General features: G+C 53.3%; 1 protein-coding gene across 4 annotated transcripts in view; it reads right to left on the reverse strand.

Moving 5' to 3' along the window:
- Dnajc6 (DnaJ heat shock protein family (Hsp40) member C6) overlaps nt 1-22785 on the reverse strand; it is a 94880-nt gene that overhangs the window by 56868 nt on the left and 15227 nt on the right. Inside the window, exon 2 of one of the 4 annotated variants that reach the window (XM_013143040.3) lies at nt 21994-22058. The exons of 2 other annotated variants lie outside the window; for them this stretch is intronic. The gene's annotated coding sequence lies outside the window, so the exon portion shown is untranslated. Of the gene's footprint in view, nt 1-10860; nt 10885-21993; nt 22059-22785 lie in introns of those variants that run through there. One more of the 4 variants, XM_023561195.2, reaches the window with a different exon arrangement.

The following is a 22785-nucleotide window of genomic DNA, read 5'->3' on the forward strand; positions in this document are numbered from 1 at the left end:
TACAAATTATATCAGCGCTGGGATTCCGTCTCACCCCGGAAAGAATGGCTGACATCAAGAAGCCAGAACAGCCCAGTGAGCGGGGCAGAAGCAGCCCCCCTTACGGAGCATGGAAGGTTATGGGTAACCCCAGGAAAAGGCAGGTGGCACAAAGACCTCAGTAATCACGTATGTCACCACATCACCTCTCCTACTCCTGGCACAGCTGTGCTCACCCAGTGCCGGCCAAAGGAGGGCAGCGAGCTGGCTTCCTTCCCTGCCTCCCCCAGCTGGCCAGGGACTGGAGCTCTTATCTGCCAGGTGAGTGACTGGAAATGCCAGACAAGCAGTAGGAAATGCCAAGGAAGAGACAGGAAATGCCAGGTGAGTGGCAGGAAATGCCAGGTGAGAGACAGGAAATGCCAAGTGAGTGGCAGGAAATGCCAGGGAAGCAGCAGCAAAGGCCACGTGTCAGGAATGCCCACCACAGACAGCGTGGGCATCAGCTCTTTTTATGTTTTCTTTGTGCTTTTCTGCGTTTTCCAAGTTGTTTGCCTTGAATAGGTTTTACTTATCTAACAGGAGGTAATGAAAACCCATTAACAAAACATGAAGGAAAACCATCCCAGAAACATCGACATCTAAGGACAGTCCAGGGCACCACTGTCCCGTCACTCCCCTGAGACCTGAAGACTGAGTCTCCCGGGTCTCCGTGTCCCCAGCACTAGAGAGCCCATTCCCACACCTCGGCTCCTGGGTCCCCTCATTCCCTCCTGACTTGAGAGACCAGCTCCTAACTTCCTGTGTCTGTCTTTCAGTGTGCTCTTTTGCTTTGGGCCTCCCGGTAAGATCATGTGATGTTTAAGGTCCCGTGTCTGAGTTACTTCACCTGACACTATGGTCTCGGGGTGCCTCCACCTCCCCACAGAAACTCAAGTTCGTCCTTCCTTAGGGCACAGTAGTACTCCAGTGTGTGTAAGTGCCACATTTTCTTTATTCCTCCACCTGTTGATAGACATACACACCATTTCCAAGATAGAGCCATTAGGAATTGTGGTGGAAATTTAAGCTGGTACCAAGTCCTCAGGTAGTCACATGGCGAACTCTGTCACAATGTGAACTGTGTTTGTTCATTTTGGCAAGTATATTTCTATACAAACCTTCCCCTGTGTATATCATATACATGACATACATGCTCATAGATACTTCAGAATAGCTAGTAGGGGACTCTCAGTGTTCCCATACCAAGAAACAAAGAATGTTTGATCGCCAGTTACACCAGTCTGATTAATACACCCAATAATGATGTCACATTAAACCCCACACTGTACCCATAATGATGGACAATTATTATAATCCCTAAAAGCAAGAATATATTTTAGACATATGTCCAAAGACGTTTCCAGCTGATCCATAAAGCAATTGGGGTAGTGAAATTGAAAGCTGTCATCAGAGAAGACAAACTATATCTTCAAGTATTACCATAAAAAGCTATCCAACACATAGTCGGAAGCGAAAAGCCAAGGTAAAAGCCAGTGATCCCAGCACTCAGAGAGGCTGAAGCAGGAGAATCACCCTGAGCTCAAGGCCAGCCTGAGCGGGGGTTCAAGGCAAGACCTTGCCTTAAAAAAAAAAAAAGAACAAAGTTAGTAACAGCATATACAGACGGAGTCCAGGAAACACACGTTACACAGGAACAGACGCGCACACAGCTAGGAGTACACGGAAGGCCACATGCTCTCATGTACTTTGGTAAAGTCTTCACATGCATGGGAAATTTTCAAAACAAGGGCGGAAGCCACTAATATAAGTCAATCTGGAAAACAGGACTGAGCAAAAACTGGGGAGGAAGAAGCTGGGGATTGATTTTGACTGCAATGTCACCACAAGATGTTTTAAAGTCTCTTTCCCTGCATGCGTGGTACTGATGGAAATCCGAGGCTGCCCCAGGTTTGGGGGTTGCCCTGGCTCACACCCTAGGGCTCAAACACAAAGCGTGATCTGAAATCTAGTGACCACGGCACCAAAGCAGGCAGGGTGTGTGACAGTCACCAGCGTCTGGGGCCGGCAGGGGAGAAGGGAGTCAGCTCCCTCCCGGCACAGGGGGACACGGCCAGGCCCCTGCCCCATCCGGGCTGAGAATGGCTGGGCTTGAGACCAGGACATGGTGAATCCTGCCCTGCTCCCCACGCAACCTGGCAGCGAGGGCCTTGTGTCCTCTGTCTCCAGCTGGTACTGTTTTTAAGTCCCTGTCTGCAGTCCACTAGGGCTGCATTCCTCATGGGGAGGGGGCCCACGGAGGCGGCGTCTTCACTCTTGTGACCTCGCCCCTCCCCCACCTTTTAGTCCCGTCCCTGCTTCCCACGGGCTGTGTTTTATTTTTACTTTGTGTTTCTCACATAAGAGAAACCACATGATGTTGAAGCTCCTGTTTCTGGTTTATTTCACCTGACACGATGTCTCAAGCTGCATCTATTCACCACAGATGACTCGAGTTCGCCCTTCTTTAGGGAACAGTAGTACTCCAAGGTGTGTGAAAACTACATTTTCTTTATCCATTCATATGCTTATGGGCAGACAGGCTGCTTCCAGGGTTTAGCTACTGTGAATTGTGCTGCTATAAATATGGGTGTGCCAGCGCTTGGGAGACTGAGACAGGAGGGTCACTCCATAGAAGACGCTGACCCTGAGGTGTGCGTGCATCAGGACAGGGGAAGATCCAGGAAATCTCTGCATCTTCCTTTTAGCTTTAAGGCTTACATTTATTTAATAAAAAAGGCTGGCTACTCTCAGGAGGCTGAGGCAGAAGGATCCCTGTGAGAGAGAGCTCAAAGCCAGCTTGGGCTCCATAGTGAGTTTAAGGTCACCGTGGGTTCCGTGACAAGACCTGGCCTCAATCAAAAAAAAGAAAGAAAAAGAAAAACAAGGCCCCCAGTGCTTGAATAACATGGCCGCTGACCCCATTCATGAAGCCAGCTCCAATTTTTCTCAACACCAGCAGCCATAGTGACCCCTCGAAACACTGAGGAGCTCACTGTTGGGCACCCTGTTCAGGCCTCTGCAGGTCACCCTGGCCCCACTCCCCGAGACACACACTTGTAGCCTGGTGGCCCATAGATGTGGCACCTGGTGATGGAGATGTGGCCCTGAGGCCGGACTTTGCCTGGCTGTGCCCCCTCAGGCTGCAAAACTTGATGGCCACCAGGGAGCCCCGCGCCCCCACTTCTCCTCCTTGCTTCCTTAGTTTCTTCCGGATTAGCTCAAAGCTCATGGATCCTCCCAAAAGGGATCCCTTCCAAAGTCCTCCCGCCCTCCCCCTGTGGACAGACATTGGTCCACACCAGATGGCCCCAGGCGCCAAGTGGCATCTGTCACATCTTCCTCTTAGACCCTGTGGGGGGACGGTGCCAGCTTACACAGGAAGGGGGGAGCCCTCTACACAGTGGACGGGGTGGGGAGGTGTGCCAGTGAGCAAGGCTACTGTCCACACTGGCTGCAACTCTCAGGCACTTTGCTCCATCCCCTCTGCACCACCGTCCAAAGTCACAGCTCAGGAACCAAAAGCGGCGCTCACCTGTGGGGGGCCTCTAACTCCTGGCTCTCAGGTGCGCAGGGCTCAGTAGCACCCACAGACATCAGCTAGAGCGAGGGGTGTGGCTCCCAGGACTGCAGGGAGAGGTCAGCTGCTGTCCCTCAGCTTGCAGGAGGACAGGGTGGGAACTTACTGCTCTGGCTTCTAATTACTTAAGTCAAACTCCTCCTCCTCCACGGGAAGGAGCTGCAGCTTCCTTGGGGCTGGAGAGGGCTCAGGACACCTTCACTCCCCAGGCCAAGGGGTGCAACACTTGGCTACCTGGAGCCCCAGTGAAATTTCAGGTGACGTTTTTAGGCAGGTCAGAGTTCACACAGGCTGGAAAACAACCCGAGCTCTCCATCTCTAGGGCCAGGCCGGTGCTGGGACCTGAATTGCAGGCCGAGGCTCACTCCTAGTGACGGTCACCCACACACCTTCCCATGCAGGGACCTCATTGAGGAGAAGGGTGGAAAGGAGCAGAAACAGAGAGGGATGAGGAACCAGAAGTGGAGGGGAGGAGAGAGCAGAGGGAGAGAGAAGCCAGGGAAGGAGGAGAAGAGGGCTGGGGTGGAGAGAAAGGAAGGCTGCTGCACTGCTGCAAAAACTTCTGGGTCAGGGTTATTCCAAGCATCTGTCTGTTTCCATAGCGACCAAGGCTTCCTGCCTTCCACAGTCACTTCCCATCCCTCTGGGGCTTGATCTTCCCCCCTGAGCCCCATCGCCAGCAAGGACTGGAGCCCAGGGTAAGAACGGGTACAGGCACTGTCCCTCAGGGCGGGCAGCTTGTCCCACAGTTTCCAGCTGCCACACTCTTTCCCAGGCTGACTTGGTGCTTGTCTGCACCTCACTCTCCAATGCAGCTACCTGACACCTCCCCTGGCCTGGCTCTGCCCCCCACGTCGGGGCCCCTACCACCCTAAGTCCGTCAGAGCCAGCTGGGAACCAGCCAGCTCCCCAGGGGTCCTGCTGCCCCTACCCAGGACTGCAGCGAGACTCTGTGGGTGCTGGGCACTTGTCTCACAAGACACTGACAAATCAGGGTGTGGCGACATATACCTGTCATCAGGATACTCCAGAGGCTGAGGCAGGAGGGACCTGGGAGTTCAAGGTTAGCCTGGACTACAAAGTGAAACCCTGTCTTAAAAAGACCAAAAAAAAAAAGATTTCTGCTAAATAACTTACCTGTGTTATGGATTAAAAACTGCGGTCAGCTTAACGCCAGCAGAATTACATCAGCACGGAGCTGAGTGTAGATGGCCCACCTGAGGGAAGTTGCCAGCATAAATAGACACGGGGAGGAGAAGCTAGGCGTTGTGGGTTTCTCCGTGTTGCTATTTGAACTGATGGTTCCCCTGGAGGAGCTCGTCATGCTGGCTTCCCCGGTGTAAGTTCCACCATTGTCATCGGAGGAGCTCGGGACCTTGTTGGTGAGAGTAGCTGTGGCTCACTTCGGGGGAGCTCTGGTCCTTACACTGAGCATCATTTCCTGGCTCCAGAGGGGAAGACATGTGCCGCTTAATCTCCAGGATGAACTTGTCACGCTGGCTTCCTGGCATGTACTCAACTGTGCTTATCGTTGGAGGAGCTTGAGACCTTCGTGTCACTGAGGATGGCTGTGGTGCTTTTCAGGGCAGCCCTGGTCTTGTTGTGTGACTTCTTGGCTCCAGTGTAGAACCCCCATCCCACCAGCACAGCTCCTTCACCCCGCTGGCACAGACTTTCTAGCTTCCACTGCTGACCTTTGCGCCTTCCCAATGCAGATCCATAAAACAGACTGGCATGAGTCCTTGTCATGGGCTCTAGACCTCCATTTGGACTCAATGAGAGGCATTGTCATGGGCTCTGGGTTTTCATCTGGACTCATGCAGGACACTGCTGTGGGATCCAAGCCCTTGGCTGAATATTCTGAGTCTTTAGTGTTGTGGGCAGGTTTCCTGCTGCACTTTCTGTGTTTAGCTCTGGGTGACCACTGTAAAACAGTATTAAAAATCTTGTGTCGTGATTCTAACTGTTCTCCTTGTAACCCTGACTATGAGCCTGTATGGTGAGTCACGCAGATTGGGGTCCAGAAAGCCATCTTTCAATCAGCTCCTCATTTTCCCTTTGCGTTAGGATGCTCGGGCCGGGCTGTGTTAATCGTCCGTCCTTCCTTCCCCTCGGTAACCTCTCACTGGAGAACAGCTCCGCAGTGCACCGCACGCTCTGCTGGCCACTTCATTCCGTGTTTGTCTGGCCTTGCTTCCGCTCCAGTCCAACCGCACATTCAGCTTTGGGTGTGGACGGACAGATTTCATTATAAACACACTTCTTAAAAATTCAAAATCTGCTCACGCTTTCCTTTGCTCAATGAGTATTTCCCTGCTCCTAATAAACGCCAAGGTCAGAAGTGAGCAGACCTTGCATTTCCCATCTGCAGGGCACCCAGGCCAGGTATGGTCACCGCCGTGGAAGTCAAGGCTGCCGAGGAGCATGGGGGCACTGTCACCTGCAGCTGGAGGACAGGGAGGACTAGGGACCCGCGCCACGAGTCAGACAGATGTGCCCATCTCCGGGCACAGTGGCCACACAGGCTGCACAGGAGCAGAGGGCGCCATGGCACAAAGTGCTCCTGGGGCCTCAGAGGTTGTGCAGGACAGCTAGGGACTGGGCAAGGGTGCCCGGCCTGGCGTGGCACCGGGTCTCCTTCATCAGCTGACCGTTCCCTAAACTTGGAAAGCTACACGGTCCCTTGGCTGTCCCCAGGCCACAGCCAGCTGGGTGTGGCTCTCCTGCTCCCCTCTCCCATAAGGAAAACCCGCAGGCGTGGCTGTGTGTGCCCTGCAGAAAACTCAAAGTGACACCAGGGTGCAGTTCAGCGGTACGGCACCACCCGGCAAGGGCAAGGGCCTGAGTTCAATTCCCAGTTCCAAACATAAATAAAATGCCACAAAACACAAACCAACAGCGCCCACTGCAGCCGCCTCCACCCTGACTGCCACACGGAACACTCGCCCCAAGCCTTCATCTGCGAGCTCATGGGCTTCTCCCTCCCGCAGTTTACTCCGCTCAGTGGAGGCAGAGTCTGTGTGGGCCCGAGCCATGGCTGGGCCTCTCTGTGACTCAGTTGTTCAGCTACAGGAAGAAGGTAACTATTTCCCACCTCGCAGAATACTCATGAGGGTTAATATAATACCAAACTCAGGGCTTGGCACAGTGCTTGGATAGTAATTGATACCCTAAGTGTGACAGTTCACACCTGTGACCCCAGCACCCGGGAGGCTGAGGCAGGAGCGCTGCCACGAATCTGAGGGCAGCCTGGGCTACACAGCAAGACACTGCCTCAAAACAAAAGCCTGCTGCTCTTATCACTAAGGTTATTAAACACTGAACATGTATATACACAATTTAAATTTGTATTGTCACAGTTTTAAAGGTATGCATAAGCACACCCACATATACTACACACAGCCACACATCGGCACAACACACATATGGTACGAGTTGAAAATCCTTCCATAACGTTCAGGAGGGTTATCTCTGCGCCCAGGGCCACACGATCAAGCAGGAGAGGAGGTACAGTACTTTTTCACCTCACTCCTTTCTGTAATCTCTTTTTTAACCAAGAGCATGGAGAGCTGATGAAAACCTTGGTGTGCAAAATCACATACAAAAACGCTGCTCAGAGCTTGGGGTAATGATATGGACATGACTTCTGCAGAAAACACAGGCAAAGGACCTGGATTTGTCAGCCTAGAAATCAGGAGACGGAAACCAAGAGGGGAACCGGTAGCTTTCTCCGACCAGTGCCTAGACCCCAGGGGACGGGTGTCCAGGGACGGATTATTGTCACTGTGCTTCTGGGCAGCCTGTAAAGTCTCCCAGAGAAGCACTATACTGTATCAAAAGCCCAGTCAGCGTGTGGACAGGACCTGCCTGAGGTGGCTGATTCCCAAGCAGAGGCACACTGACAAACATGTATGCCTTCATTAGCCCGGTTCTTTTAAACTTGATTAAGGTATGTGTCCACCGACCACAGATGGCTTGTCCTTGGGAACTCGGTGAGTTAAGCCTGATGCTGGGCACTCTGGAGGTTCGTATGGGGACCTGTGTCCCCTGGAAGGCAGAGACCCCAGAAGAGAGCTGCAGGGCTTCTCAGGTAGGGCACTGGCCTGACTTGTCAGGCACGCCTTTGGAAGAGAAAGGAGATGACCGCCAAAGACAGCTGGACCCAGAAAATAAACCACATGAAGAGACAATGAGACCAGGAGGTCAGGATGCCCTCTGAGCACCAGCTGGGAGCCCACTCTGCAACCCACCCGAGTGTCTGGGGTCTCAGAAAGTGACTGCATCTATCTGAGCATCTGTCCCTCTTCCAGCTAAGAACAGAGGGAAGTCAAAAGTAGTTAACACTGTCTGCACCTCAACAATGCGTCCATGCCAGGCCTAACAAGAAATCTGTTTCCTTCAGTAGGGAAAAACTCAACCTGGGTGTGGTGGTGCACACCTATAATCCCAGCCTGAGGACACTGAGGCAGGAGGAATCGCCCAGAGTTCAAGGTCAACCTGGGCTGCACAGTGAGACCAGGGCAAGCCTGGACTATGTAGGAGACCTTGCTTCAAAAAAGCAAAGTAAAACAACTTTAAGAATCTCAGTACGTGGGAGGCTGAGGCAGGAGGATCACAGCAAGCTCAAGGACAGCCTGAACTGCACAAGACCCTGTCTCAAAACAAATGAATACAAAACTAAGACTCAGGGACGAAGCTCAGGGTCCAGGGCCAGCGAGCCTGTCACTGCCCAGCAGTTTTACCTTGAACAAGTCTCCCACTGTCCCTACCTACACCGTCCTCCCTCAGTAAAGGGCCAGGGCAGGCAGAAGAACTGCAAATGGATTCCCACGCTGCCTTGTGGGCCTCAGCTCCAGCTCCAGGGTGAGAACAGGATTGGGACTCTCCTTCTACGGCGGGGAGCAGGCTTTAGAAGGGTGCCAGGTTTCCCACCCAGGACCAACAATGAAATTTGTCCTCCCCGTCCACCATCACACACAAACCTTGCTGTACCAGTTTAACAGAGCTCGGAATCATATCCCGTTATAAACAGCCACACAAGGGTACAGTACTAGGTACTAACTAAGCTTGAAACTCCCCAGGAAAATAAGGACGTGTTTTTCCCATTCAGAAATTCCTCTTCCTGGGGAAAAGCTCCACAACCCTGCTCTCCTGGCCAGCGTGCCGCAATCCGTGGGATAAACAGGGAGGTCACTGTTGCATCAGAAGTGATCTGACCTACTACTTTTTATACTAGAGATGATACGATATTTAAAAATAACTTTTAGAACCGAAAGAGTAATAAGATCCAAAATGTACGATAGATATTGTAATATTGAAAGGGAAAGAAAGCGCTCTAAAGGATATAACTGTGTATATTTAAGTGTGCAAGACAGATAACCACACCACTGTTTGTTAATTTATCAAGCAATAGTTTGTACTGCCATTGATTGTCCACTTTTTATGCTTTGATTTTGTAACTTGAGCATCTACTTCTAAGATAATCATATGGAATTTATCAACTAGTGATTTCTCACTGTTACTTTTTTAAATTCTGTACTATTTTTACCCTTTTTTCTGTTTTGTTTTTCTCTAAATAAAAAAAGTGATCTACGTGTTTAGTTAAATATTCTAAACAAATGGATACACTTACATTGCAGGAGCCTACTTTTAGAATAAAAAGAGACTATAAAGAGACCCCAACACACAGTCGCACGGTAAATGAAATCCGTGCTCAGAGCCCAGTGCAGGCTCAGGCCACACAGCGCCCTTCCCGCCTGCACTGTAGACAGACACAGGCCTCTGGGTCCTTGCAGCCCCCTCATCTGGCCCAGAGTGACCCAGAGGGTGACAACCCTGAGGTCACCAGGAGGGTTGTGTGGAAGAGTCAACTCCCGAAATAGCATTTTAGGGGGATCGGAGTTCCCCTGATGGTGCCTCGCACCACAGACATTTTCCAAGGAAATGAAGCCACTCCTTCCTCCACCCACTGAAAAAATCCGACTTAGAGATAAGGAAGGTCAGGACCACAGGGTGAACCACCAGACTACAGAACCTCATTGGCTCCTGTTACCCCAGCATGCTCCGCCCAGGGCCCAAGATGTAGCCAGGCTCAGGAAACCACACTGAGTTTATTCTATAGGACAACACACTTTAAAAACAAGCTCCAAGTTTTGCGGGCTGTTTTTGTTTTGGGGTCTTGCTGTGTAGCCCAGGCTGGCCTGGAACTCTCAGTGATCCTCTGCCTCAGCCTCTTCAGTGCTGACAGGTGTGTACCACCATGCCAGGCTTCCATATTCCAACACTTAAAAGGATTAATTCCTATGAAAACGGAACACCTGGTCTCTTTGCATGTCCCCAAAGTGTGGCTCCTCCATACACAATTGATTTTGAAGCAGGAATTGAACTCAGGACCTTAAGTCTGCCAGGCAATCACTTATGCTACTAAGCTATAACTCCAGCCCCTCTTAGGCTCATTTGAAATGTATTCACTTCAATTATTTTCCAAAAATGATTATAGATTGGCTATCAATCTACATACATGAATCTGTTAAAAATGTAAAGGAGCCGGGCATAATCCCAGCTCTCAGGAAGCTGAGGCAGGAGGATCACCAAAAGTTCGAGGCCAACCTGGGCTCTACAGTGAGTTTAAGGCCAGGCTGAACTACACCGTGAAACCCTGCCTCAAAACAGCAAAAACGTAAAGGAGATCACACCCAATCAGAAGACGACCCTACTCTGATACACCACAGATTGGAAACACATCACCCCACAACCATGAACAGCAGCAGCGTCAGCCCCGAGCCTGAGACCCCCTCGGGGACAGCAGTGGCCTCAGGTCCGCTGGGGCGGAGTTCCAGCCGCCCTGGAGACGGGGCTGGGGCGCATCGCCGCCCGCTGCCGCCCGGCGGACTTCGGTCCAGCTCGGCCCACGGGACTCGGGGTCGCTCTGAGCTCAAACTCCCTCCGCACGCCCCACGCTGCGGGACAAAGACCCACGCGCGGAGGAGCCGGGGTGGAGCCGCAGCGCACGGAGCAGCCGCGGGGGGCGCCGGCCGCGGGGACTGGAGGGCGGGACACGGGGAGCGAGCCCGACCGGCGGGGCTGGGCCTGCGAGCGCGAGGGGCCGCCCGGGAACATGGAGCCCCGCCGCCCCGCCCCGCGGCCCCCCGCTCCGCGCCCCGGCCCCGCCTCACGTTCCCAGTCCAGGGCCGGGCACGAGGGAGCCGCTGCCCGGAGCCGCGCGGGCGGGAGCCGAGGCAGCATGCTCGGCGGCCGCCTACCTGCGCTGTCCGTGGTGCTGCCGCGGGGCGCCGCGCCCAGGCCGCCGTCCACCAGCTGCAGGGCCTCGTAGCCGTCGCCGCCGCCCGGCCTCCGGCGGGGGCCCCCGAGCAGGCTCATGCGGCCGGGGTGGGGTGAATGAGACGGCCTGCGGGCGGGAGCGAGGGCGCGGCCACGGGAGCCGCCGCCGGGGCGGGGCCGGACCGGGCTGGAGGCCACCTGGCCCGGACCGGAGGTGCGGCCGCGTCGCCCTCCCTCGGCGGCAGCGGCGGCGGCTCCATGGGGGCGGGGCGGGTGGGGGAGGGGCACTGGGACCTCGCCCGCGGGCGGAGCCGCCGCCCCGCCCCGCCCCAACTCGGCCCCCACCCTGGGATGGACGCGCACCCCAAGGCTGCGGCCACGGAGGGGCCTCGGCGCCCAGGCCGAGTCCTCCGCCCTCCTCCGCCCGGGGCTGCGCGGCCCTGGCGTGGGACCCGCGAGCTCGGGGGTGCAGACGCGCGACTTTATCCGAAGGGCGGAGCCGCGCCCCCCATCCGGGTGGGAAACCAGGCGCCCTCCTAGGGCTGGGGGACCCGCGGGGCGCCGCCTACTGACCGGTCACCCAGCATGCCCAAAGCCACCGGCAGCGAGCGGGCTCCCCCCTCGCCCCTCTTGGCTCCTCCCTTCTGTCTCTCAGTCACTCTCTCTGTGTCTCTGTCTCTCTGTCTCTCTTTCTCTCTGACTCTCTGTCTGTCTCTGTCTCTTTCTCTCTGTCCCTTGCGGTGTAGTTCAGGCTGGCCTTGAACTCACAGCATAGCCCGCGCAATCCTCCTGCCTCAGCCTCCCAGATGCTGGGATTACAGGTGTGCCCCGGCCCAAGACTTGGTTGGTATTTTCACTAAAGTATCTAGCAGGCTTCGGTCCAGATCATTCGTAAGCTAAAGATGTCCCCGAAGGCCTCGCCCCGAAGGCCTCGCCCGGCACAGGTCTAAATACAAGAAATGAGCTAGATTCAGAGCCAGTGCCTTTTCCTGGGGCCCCCAGACACAGAACATTGGGGGAAGAAGACACAGAAGGGGCCCTGTGGACCCAGTCCTGCTGGGAAGATGAAGAGGAGGTGACCTGACATCACCCAAGGTGACACCTCAAGCGCTGGCGAGAACCAAAACCGGTAAGAGAACTTTAAACATGAGTGTTACCGCCAGCTGCTGCACCGCACTGGATGACTCCTGAAGTCTGGTTCTTTAAAATAAAATCCCGTGGCAGCTTAATCTGTCTCTGTGCTTTTTCTTTTTATTCGCTGTGCATGTACAGGGACTGTGGGGACCGTGGTGTGCACACACCGACGCTGATGTTTTATCACTGCATTTAAGAGAATTTAGAGAGGAGCAGATCTGAGAAAAAGGCATCCACAGTGCCCCGAGCTCACCTGGAGAGCCCCAGACACTGCTGGGAGAATCGTGGATGAGACACGCGCTTGTGCATTTTGGATTTCTTTCTCCACGGATTGCTAATTTAAAGAAAAACATGAATGGGCTCCAAGACATCCTCTTAATTTTTTTATGGTTACTCTTCATTTACTACAAATAAAACAGGGTAACCCCTGATTCTCCAAAACTGGAATAGAAAGAGTTCGGTGAGGCAGGAAAACACAGTAACTATACTGAGTTATGATATAAAAACTAGAGTGTGGGGCCAAAATTTTTTTTTTATACCACGAATCGAACTCATATCCTCGGCTTGCCAGGCAGGCACTTGTGCTGCTGAGCAACAGCCCCAGCCCCACTTGGGGCCAAATTGGAATATGCACCAACTTCAACATTAGATTTTTCTGCACTACCCTAGAGATCAGATCCCTAAAGAGCGCCTTTCCACAGAGAGCTCATCTGTAACCCAAGTGTAATCCTATCACCGAGAAGAGCAGACGAACTATCGTGATAGAGTTGAAGTCGTATTTAAACGATTATCCAGCATAGTTAAGAGTCAATGCATGGCAGGTGGCGTCTCTATTACTGCTGTCTGTCTGTCCAGGGTGGGAGAGGACCATCATGGTATAGTAGGAGTAATCGTTAAGTTCGTACCCAGCGTATTTATAGTAAGGACTTAGCAGCTGCGCCCCATTATTACTGAGATGGGGCTCTATCTTAGGTGCAGCTTTATCCCGGGTGCCTGGCAGCCCTAATCCCCTGGGCTGGGGAGGGGCTCCTAAGACGCTTATGATTTTTTCAGCAGTGGGCACTGAGAGGTGCCCACATGCTTGGGCAGGAGGCCTTGGGTTTGTGGGAGAGCCATGGCTCTGGTGAGACTGAAGGTGGACATTTAGAGCCCAGCTCTACTGGTTCCCCAAGACCAAAGCTGCTCTATAGTTTGCTTTATCTCAGGCACACACACCACGCTTGAGACAGGAGAGTATTCTTGTCTGTTGCTGACTTCAGCCGCTTTTCTCAGCTGGCAAAGATGTCCCCGTGAGGAGGCCCAGAAGCAGGCTCTGTCCTCCCACCCCCGCTCTCCCCGTCACAGTGGAGGCCACACAGTGTGTCCTGGACCCTGACCTGTGTTTTTGAGGCTCAGGAAATACAACCTACTGCCCGAGATGCACCCTGGGACCATACTGGCTTGGCTCTAAGATTTCAGACCAGTTAGGGATTCTCTTTCTCCACTGCAAAAGGAGCAACATAGCAGTGACCTGGTAGCGAGGCTGAAGAGAGGCTTTCAAATTAATTAATGAAAAACATTAAGGGCTTAATAAATGTTATTATTGCTATTACATTATTCCTGTGTGGCTTTTTACATGTGAATAAATATCTTGCTTTAACAGCTTACTGTCTCTAAATGTAAGCTAACATGAGCCTTTGCAGGCTTTTTTCACTGCACTGGTGATGCTGTAAAAGCATTTTGTGTCACGTTAAGCAACTGCTCTGACTTGAGCCTGTAGATATTTGCATGCCTGTCTTTTCTGCTGGATTTGGGCTCCTCCTGGACAGAAATTCAAGTTTCACTCAGGTTTGTGTCCCCAGGGAAAGAGTATCTCACTGTCATTCAATACTGAGTACACAGCCATCGAATTACCAATTAATGACTTAACCCTGCATAGTGGTGCGTACCTGTGAGCCCAGCCCCTGAGAGGCTGAGACAGGAGGGTCACTTTGAGTTTGGGGCCAGCCTGGGCTACCTAGGAAGACCCTGTCTCAAAAAACTTTTTAAAAAATCAATTAATGAATTAAAGAGAAATGCCAAACTATTGCTTAGTCCAGTGATTTTCTTAAAAGAAGAAAACACAGTAAGACAACAAACTCTCCAGCTGTGGCCTACAAGCAGACCATAAAATAAACTTGGTTCATTGTTCATTGCCACGATAGTCCCAAAAATGGAGCAGGTTGGAAAACATTGCAGTTCTTAGGACATGGTTGTTTCTTAAACTATTTAGAGTGTGCATGTGCACATGCGTGTGTCTTCACGGTAAAGACATAGATGCAATTCTCACTGTGGGTTCTGATCATAGATGCTGAGTGTCTCATGGCCTCCTGGGACTGGGGGTCCCATGCACGGTGACATCAGAACTCAGCTGGGCAAATGGACAGCAGTTTGACTCAGCTGACAGTGAAGGAAGGCAGAGCTTCCTTGTGTTGTAAACACACTATGGGGATGTTTCTAAAACACAGCACAGCCCTTGTGCCAGGTGCGGTGGTGCACAGCTCTGATCCCAGCACTCGGGAGGCTGAGTCAGGAAGACTGTTGCAAGTTTGAGGCCAGCCTGGACTATGTAGTGAGTTCAAGGCCAGGCTCAGCTACACAGGGAGACCCTGCCTCAATAAACAAACAAACAACCATCCTATCAGTGTTCTGCTTTAACACATAGAAATCCACAACGGCTCCCACAGCAAACCTGGACACATGCTGAAGGTCACCGTGCAGGGTCCCCTCACTACAGAGACCTGTGCGTACAGATAGCGCAAGGCACAGACACTGGGGAACCACAGGCCACAGCTGGACCCCAAACGTGAATTTTTTTTACCTATACTTAAAAAAGTAGGGAAATAAAACCTTTCAGTTTAGATGTGTTTACAGGAGCTGCACAGGCTCCCTTTTGGGGGTCACTTTGTTTTGTTTTTGAGACAGGAACTCACTACGTAGCCTCAGGATAGCCTGAAATTCACAGCAGTCTTCCTGCCTCAGCCTCCCAGGCGCTGGGTATAGGAGTGCACCACCACACGGGCTCCAGGCTCCAGCTTGCACGCCATCACTGCCACTTCCCAGGGGTGACACCAAGCCAGCCCACTTCACTCATCCCAACCGCTGGCCGGGCAGCCCTCAAGGACTGCAGTGCTGTGGTCTGGCCTGCAGCTGGAGCTGGGAAGGCTGGAAGAGAGACAGCACCACCACCCCAGGGACGGTATGGGGGCCACCACCCGCAGCCCCAGGCAGGACAGTCCTGCCAACTCTGCCTTAGCCCGTGGACCCTGCTTCATTCTCCTGCTCTGGACAGAAAGCTGAATTGGAGGGCGCTGAGCTGCTAGGATGCGGTGGAAGAAAACATGAGTCCTCCTCTGTGGTGACTCAGGGGCACCTGTCTATCCCTGTGCCCAGGGAACGCTGGGTTCCTGCAGGGCAGGACAGGTTTGCCAGTAATGCTGAGGTTTTGAAGATGACACCTTCTGCAACCTGATTATTTACCCTTTCCAGACTGCCTCCCCTCTCTGAACCGCACAATGAGTTGATGTGAGACAGGGGTCCTGCCCAGGGCTCCACAGTGATCAGCTGGGAATCCAGCTCTGGTCCCCGAGTCCCCGGCACTTCTCAGACCTGACCCCGGCAGGGACATGGCTTGGGAACCCCATGGGAATTGGCCTAGACTTCCGAGGTGTGAAAGAGGTCTTCAGAGAGTGCAGCTTCCCCCCGCCCCGCAGGCCTACCTTGTCACCAGCCTGCTCAAAAGACTTTTACCCCTAACAGTTGATGCTTGGGTATAGTTTGGCTAGTTTGCAATCAGTGGAAGGAAAAGTCTTTATTTTCATGAAAAGCAAGCTTCCACTTTGAAAAGAAGCTTGACGCCAAAGCCAGGCGTGTCAGGGCAGACTGAGGCAGGAGGATAGCTGCAGGTTCAAAGCCAGCCAGGGTACGTAGTGAGTTCAGTGGCAGCCTGAACTATACAGCAAGACTCTGTCTCAAAACACGAACAGAAGTTTGATGCCACCGACTTTATAGAGGTGATCTGTACAATCCAGGTGCAAATTCTAGGGACACAGAGAAAGAGCCACTCGGATGGGAAAGAAAATTATAGTGCACGGGATGGGATGCTCAATGGCATCAGTGACTGCCCGGCAAGTGCAAGGTCCTGAGTTTGATTCCAAGTACCAGAAAAAGGAAAAAAAGAGAGAAAGAAAAGAGAATTAGAAGGCTGGGCACTAGTTCTCGTTTAGGCAAGGGCCTTGTAATCCGGTGACCACTCCCTCTCTGCATATTGGACACCACGTGTCCCCACCCCACGAGACCCACCAGGCGGGTACCACATCCACAGACCGCTCAAGACCACGTTCGATCACATCTGAGAAACCACCCATTTCAAGTCCCCACAGGAAGAAAACCAGAGCTACTGACGAAGTCTGAAGGGAGACCCATCCACAGAGCCCGAGGTTGAATAAAAGCAGGCGTGCAGACACCTTTAGAGCTGCTGGGACACGTTTCATTGTTATTTGTGACTACAGTGCCTGGGAACATCTGTCATCTGTCATCCAGGAGCTTTAGGGGCTTTGCAGGGGCAGAGATAATACTCTCATAATAAGTACTCAGGAAATACCTGCTAATTGAATGAATATGTAAACCTTTTTTTACATTGCTGGGGTAGGGACAGTCAGCTCACAGAAAAACTCACCCTGAGCTTCCTGAGGGAGGGGGTAGGCCTGGCTCCATCTGTGGACTGTGATGGTTGATACATTGTATCAATTTGAGAAACTTAGAAATTTAACTGAAGACTCAGCAGGGAGCCAGGATCCACAGAGGTGGTGTGAGCACTGCACCCCACCTGGGTGGGGGAGTAGCCTGCTTACTACCCCCTTTCTGCTCTGGCTGCAGCCTTGAAGTGTTGCCCCTGTGCTATGCCACCCTGCCTTGGAGCAGCTGATAACGGACTGAAACTTCCACAAATGGGGAGCTAAAGGAACCTTTCCTTCCTTTATTCTAGGTGTCTGGTATTTTGTCTCAGTTAAGGAGAGAAAAGTAACCAAGACACTGACCTTGACCTGAGGTCAGAGGACACATCCACTGGGACTGGGTCACACCCCTGAGAGTAACTCGTGCAAGCATTTGCTGTTTTTATGCCTCCATGCAGGCAGAGCAGCCTGAGCCCCTCTGATGGCCAGACTCTGCCAGAGCCTACCCACTGCCCTGTCCAGGAGAAAACAGGTTTGAGCTGGTCATAACATGTGGTCTGACACTGACACTGCCAACCCTAAACCTATCTCAGAATTAGAATAATAGGTTCTATTACAATTCCACGTGGTTTTCTGCTCAGTATCACTACACTCTGAGTGCTTTGTTCTCCATAGCCCCACTCCGTAGCAAGGTGCAGGGTTCTAATGCATGTACTCAGAGCCTTGAGAGGAGGTGGTCACCGCCAGACACAGCCTGATTCTCCAAGACTGGGCTGGTGCCCAGTAGTCACCCAGCCCAGATCACTGCTGGGCACCTGACAAAATCTAGCTAGTCGGAAGAGAATCAGCATTTCCTGATCTCTAAACTAAGTCCCGGGTTTTTCACACATTCACCCACCCTAGTGCGAAAGGTCTGATGGCAAGGATGGCCACACCAGTGTCCTGCTCAGGGACACCACAGTGCTGAACTGCTGCCGACCGTGGGCCACGCCTGAGCCCCAGTATTTCTCTCTGTCCAGGCTATGAGGAGTGACATAAGCACTTTAAAGTCACTTCTCTACGACCTGTCAGCTGCCCCCACTGCAACAGGAGCAGAAGTAACAGGTGTGACCTCTGGGTACACCCTTAGCGGGGCAGGGGGTGCCTGCCCACCTCCAACACCCTTCCCTCCATCCGTGTGGTGGGTGGAGCTCTAACAAGCGTGGTGGACCATCAGGTGACCTTGAGGATGGATGACCCTCACAGCCAAGCAAAAAGCAGAGGGCCCTGAGCCTCAAGACTCCTAGGAGGCCTGGACCAGCCACCTATGGATCAGTCACCATGGGGCAGAAGCGAGAGATGCTGTCCTGAGACCTTATTTTGCTTTTTTCTCATGTGCCCAGCCAGACTAATCCCAACTGGATTCCAACCGGCACCAAGTCTTGGGCAATCTTGTTCCACACATGGACCCCTGATGTTTTTTGTCTTTTGTTTTATTTCCGGGGCTGAGGAACAGAACAGGATGCTTGGAGACTGTCCTCCACTGAGCCGCAGCCCAGCCTCCCTAACTACTCTCAAATGAATAGCTGAGCAAACACAGAAATGTCCTCCTTTCTAAGGTTTTTGCCTCTCTGGTTTCCTGAACAGGCTAAACCAGCAAGGGCAGGTGCTGTCATCTGTTCAATGTCGCTGGAGCGAAATACCTGACCCCAGTGACTTCATAAGTAAGGAAAGTGGCTTGGCTCACAGCTTCGGTGGCCAGAGGACCAAGGAGCAATGGGATGGGTGACTGCCCAAGGATCCAAGGCGCAGTGACCCAGTCTCCTTTCACTAAGCCCCAACCCGTCAAAGTCCTCCCCCAGCGCCACCACTCTGGGGCCTGAACCGTAGGGTACCGGCCACACCCCACAACTCATCAGCTGTACGGTGAGGTTACTGTTTCAGCAACTGGGGGCAGCACTTTCCTTCTCTGGGGTGCACTCCCCGCTTTGTGGCCAGTGGGAGAGCTGCCACTGTCTGGGGGCAAAGCTCACACCAGGGGCGAGGAGGACCGTGGCCTGTTTGCAGGGCTTCCTGTCAAGGCCGGGGAAGGCTGGGTCCTGGCCCAGGACAGGACAGCACAGGCAGTGTCAGAGACAGGGTCTGAGGTCCACTGCCAAAGAGGAAGGAAATCGAAGAGAGGAGCGGGGAGAAGACAGTGTCCACGGCTGCGGAGTCCAGGGAGCCCACCGCACTTGCCCGCCCCCGGTTACAGGGCTCCCCCTTCTCAGCTCAGCTCATACACATTATGCGTGGGCCACAGGCGGCCGAAGGAATACCACCTAACACATTACTCAGCACAGCACCTGCCTCAAGGCACCCGAGTTACCAGCTGCTCAAATAACTGAACTGTCTCCTACCTCTGCTCTCCTGCTGCGAGCGGGAGGAAAAATTCCAGTGCACAAGGAAAAACTCACATTAGAAATTTAGTAGAAACCAGGCGTAGTGGTACACGCCTATAATCCCAGCACTCAGGAGGCTGAGGCAGGAGGATTGCAGTGAGTTCAAGGCCAGCCTGGACTGCACAGTGAGTGCAAGATCATCCTGAACTTTAATGAGATGCTGTCTCAGGAAAACTACCAAAAAAATCATTTTCTTTTTACCATCCACAGCCAGTCAATGCCAAACACATGCAGGCTTACACCTGGGCTCTGGACCACAAGCCGGCAGTGCTGTAAGAAGGGTGCTCCTGGGGTCCTAGAATACAGCCCCCCATCAGCAAGCAAGCAGGAGGAGGACAGGTGAGGCACAGGTAACAGGGCTGCGATTCCTACCTGTGGGACTTCAATGCAAACGTCTCTGGGTGGGGGCTGTGGGTCCCCGCACTCACAGATGTGTGCCCACCTCTCCACAGTCCTCACCAATAAAGCCCTCATTGTCGCCACAGCATTGTAGGTGGGCAGGATCTGTGGCTCCTGACTGCTGTGGCCCACGGCCAATATCACTTCCTAATGACCCAGCAGAGCAGTCAACGCATCCATCGTCTGTCCAAAGGCTGGGCCTCGTGTCCACAGCTCCTGAATCCCTCCTGAGCCACAGAGGTGCAGCAATGGCTTCCTCAGGATGTCAAGCTCTAGGCCTCCGCCCACCCACCCCACGCACTCCTCCTCTCTCCCCAGGGCAGGTCCTAGAGCTGGAATTTCTGCTTCCCCCAGGAAGGCCAGGGACAGCAGGACTGCACTCTCAGCCCCTACTTTACTGCTGTGGAGCTGGCTGGACTTGTGTCCCTGCCCTAGGGGTCACAGCTAAAGGAGAAGAGGCGGCCAGAGAGGCCCTGAAGAACCTGGACTGACATGGGCAGAACTTCTTGACGCCAGCTGGGGTCAGGTGGCAGCCTTTCACCCCATCCCATCTCCGTGGCCTTCCATGGCCCTGTCTCACCTGCAGGGCCTGGGCCTCACACACACCCTCGGGGAAAGCGGGGTCCAGAGGGGAGAGGAGAGACCAGGCCTTCCAAGGTGCCCCAGGTGGCTCTCATCTGCCCTTGCCCTGTGTCCTTCAAACTGTCACCGAGGCAAGCAAGCGATCCAGGCCTTTTCCCGAGCTCTGTGGGCTGCTCCAGCAGTGCCTGGAGTACAAGCAGGCCATCTTGGGCGCCTCAATCTGTGATCCCGCGGGAGGAGAACCCAGGCCTGGGCTTGCAGCTGCCACCCTAAACGAGGGCCAAGTGGGGAGTGGTCCCTCCCCACTGCCCAAGGACCTGCCCTGCCCACCTTGTGTCTGGTGGCTCTGGCTGCCACCTACTAATGGAGACACACAGAGGTTGGGATCACAGACCTCACTGCACAGAGGGCAGGACCCACAGGAGGAGGGCTGAGGCAGCTCCTCAAGCTCTTCAGACAGCCCCAGATTCTTAGGTGGGGCCCCTGGGCCCTCCAGGGATGGTGTTTAGAGATGGGGCTTCCGGAAGGCAGGCAGCACGGACGGGGGGGGGGGTCCAGGAGTTGATCCATCACCCTCTCAATCCCTACATCACCACCAAGTGCTGAGGACTGAGCGTCTGTGGCTGAAGCCTCTATTGGTGATGCTTTGCTGCTGCAGCCTAGGCTGAGCCAGAGCACAGGGTCCAGCCCAGGTATCTCTGGGCCTCGGGTTTCAGGAGGACGAAGCCACCAGGCTGCTTCAGCAGGGCAGCACCCCTCCCTGGCCATGCCCCAGACAAAGAGGACCCCATTGGCAGAGCTCAGCCCAGAGTAGAGTGAGCCCACGGAGTAGAATTAGGAGCTGGGTCCACACGGGTGACCTCGGCCACTCAGCTCATGGGACAGTGACACCAGCAGAGACCACAGTGCAAAGCACAGTACATGTTTCATAAAAATAAAAAGATAAATACCATTTTTTGAGACAGGGTTTCACTTTGTAGTTCAGATAGGCCTTGGACTCACTATGTAGCCCAGGCTGGCCTCAAACTTGTGGTGATCCTCCTGCCTCAGCCTCCCCCGGTGCTGAGATTAGAGGCATGTGCCACCACACCAAGCTAAAAAGTATTTTCAACCAATTTCTTTGTAAAGAGGAAAGGAAGAAGGGAGGGGAGAAGGAAGGGAAGAAGAAAAACAGAATTGCAGAGCCGGGCTCAGATCCCACCTCCACGGTCCCGTAGCCTCGCACAAAAAACAGTCCTGACCTGACCTCACAGAGCTGCTTCAGATGGGGAAGGTGCTGGGGGGGGGGGGCGCCGCCGGGGGCAGCGGCTGGATGGGCTCTGGCACCTCACGGGTCCCTCTTCCCCTCCCAGCAGCGTCTGCACTGCTTCGCCTCAGCCTCACCCTGCTCCCCACAGGGTGCTGAACCCAATCTCAACCCGGGTCCTGGGCAGGAGCAGCCAAGAGGCTCGAAACCTGCTGGGGCCTCCTCAGGAGCAAGGGTGCCAGCAAGGGCTAAAGCTGAGGTGAAGGAATTTCGGGTGGGCCCTGAGGTACAAGGACCTGAAGTCACGCTTTGTGCCCTCAGGCTTGGTCATCTGACGACACCTGGGCACCCATCAAAAGCAGATCTCAAGCTGGGGGAGGGCACCCATGCAGCCCCAGCACTCGGGAAGCTGAGGCAGGAGGATTGTGGCAATTTCCAGACCAGCCTGGGCTACATAGTGAGTTCAAATCCAGAACTACATACAAGACCCTGACTCAAAAAACCAAAATAAATAAATAAAAACTTAAGTAAGTACATTTTTAATTTAAAAAAAGCAAACCATGCCCCACTCCATCCACCAGCTCAAACATCATGCTCCTCCGGAACACCCTCAGAGAGGCGCCCCAAATGATGCTTTACCAGTTCTGCGGGGACTCCTCAATCCAGCCAAGCGGACACCATCACAGAGGTGAAAGATCTTTACACTGAAAAGAAATCGAAGAGGACGTGAATACATGGGAAGAGGCCCCGCGTTCACAGGCTGAAATAATTCACAGGTTAAAATGTGCATACAGCAGCCGTCTGCAGATCACCGCTATCCAAACACCACATTCTTCAAACAAAGGAGAAAATAATCCTGAGACTCACTCGGAACCAGTCTCCATCGCATGCAACAGAGCTGGAGGCATCAAACTTCCCAGCTTCAAAACAGCCTTCCCCTCGGGGCAGACACAAGGAGAGTGACTCTCCCACCACTGAGAGCCCTGCCAAGGGCCAGGGCAAACCCAGGGGAGTCTCACTGCAAAATCGAAGAAAACACAAACTCGAGGCCCAGCGCCTGCACAACTTCCAGGAGAAAATAGATGGGTGGAGCTCTCTGTCACTGGCAGGCAGGGATTTGTTTTTATTTGACCACAAAAGGACAGGCAATGAAAGTAAAATAGATAAATGAGACTCCTTAAACTCAAGAGTTGCACAGCAAAGAAAGCCATTGACAGAGTGAAAAGAAACCTACAGAACAGGAGAGAATATTTACAAATTAAAACATCTAGTAAGTAGCTGACACCCAAAATCTGTAAGGAAATGGGTCCAGCAGTAAATAAACAATCCAATAAAAAAAAAAAAACAGGCGAAAGACCTGACCAGATGTTTCTTACAGGAAGACACACGAATGTCCACTGGCTATCTAGAAAGGCTTTGGGTGTCACTGAC

The sequence above is a fragment of the Cavia porcellus genome, unplaced genomic scaffold (genome assembly GCF_034190915.1).
Source record: "Cavia porcellus strain 051 isolate PalLab524CR breed Dunkin Hartley unplaced genomic scaffold, mCavPor4.1 scaffold_1, whole genome shotgun sequence".
Classification (NCBI taxonomy): domain Eukaryota; kingdom Metazoa; phylum Chordata; class Mammalia; order Rodentia; family Caviidae; genus Cavia; species Cavia porcellus.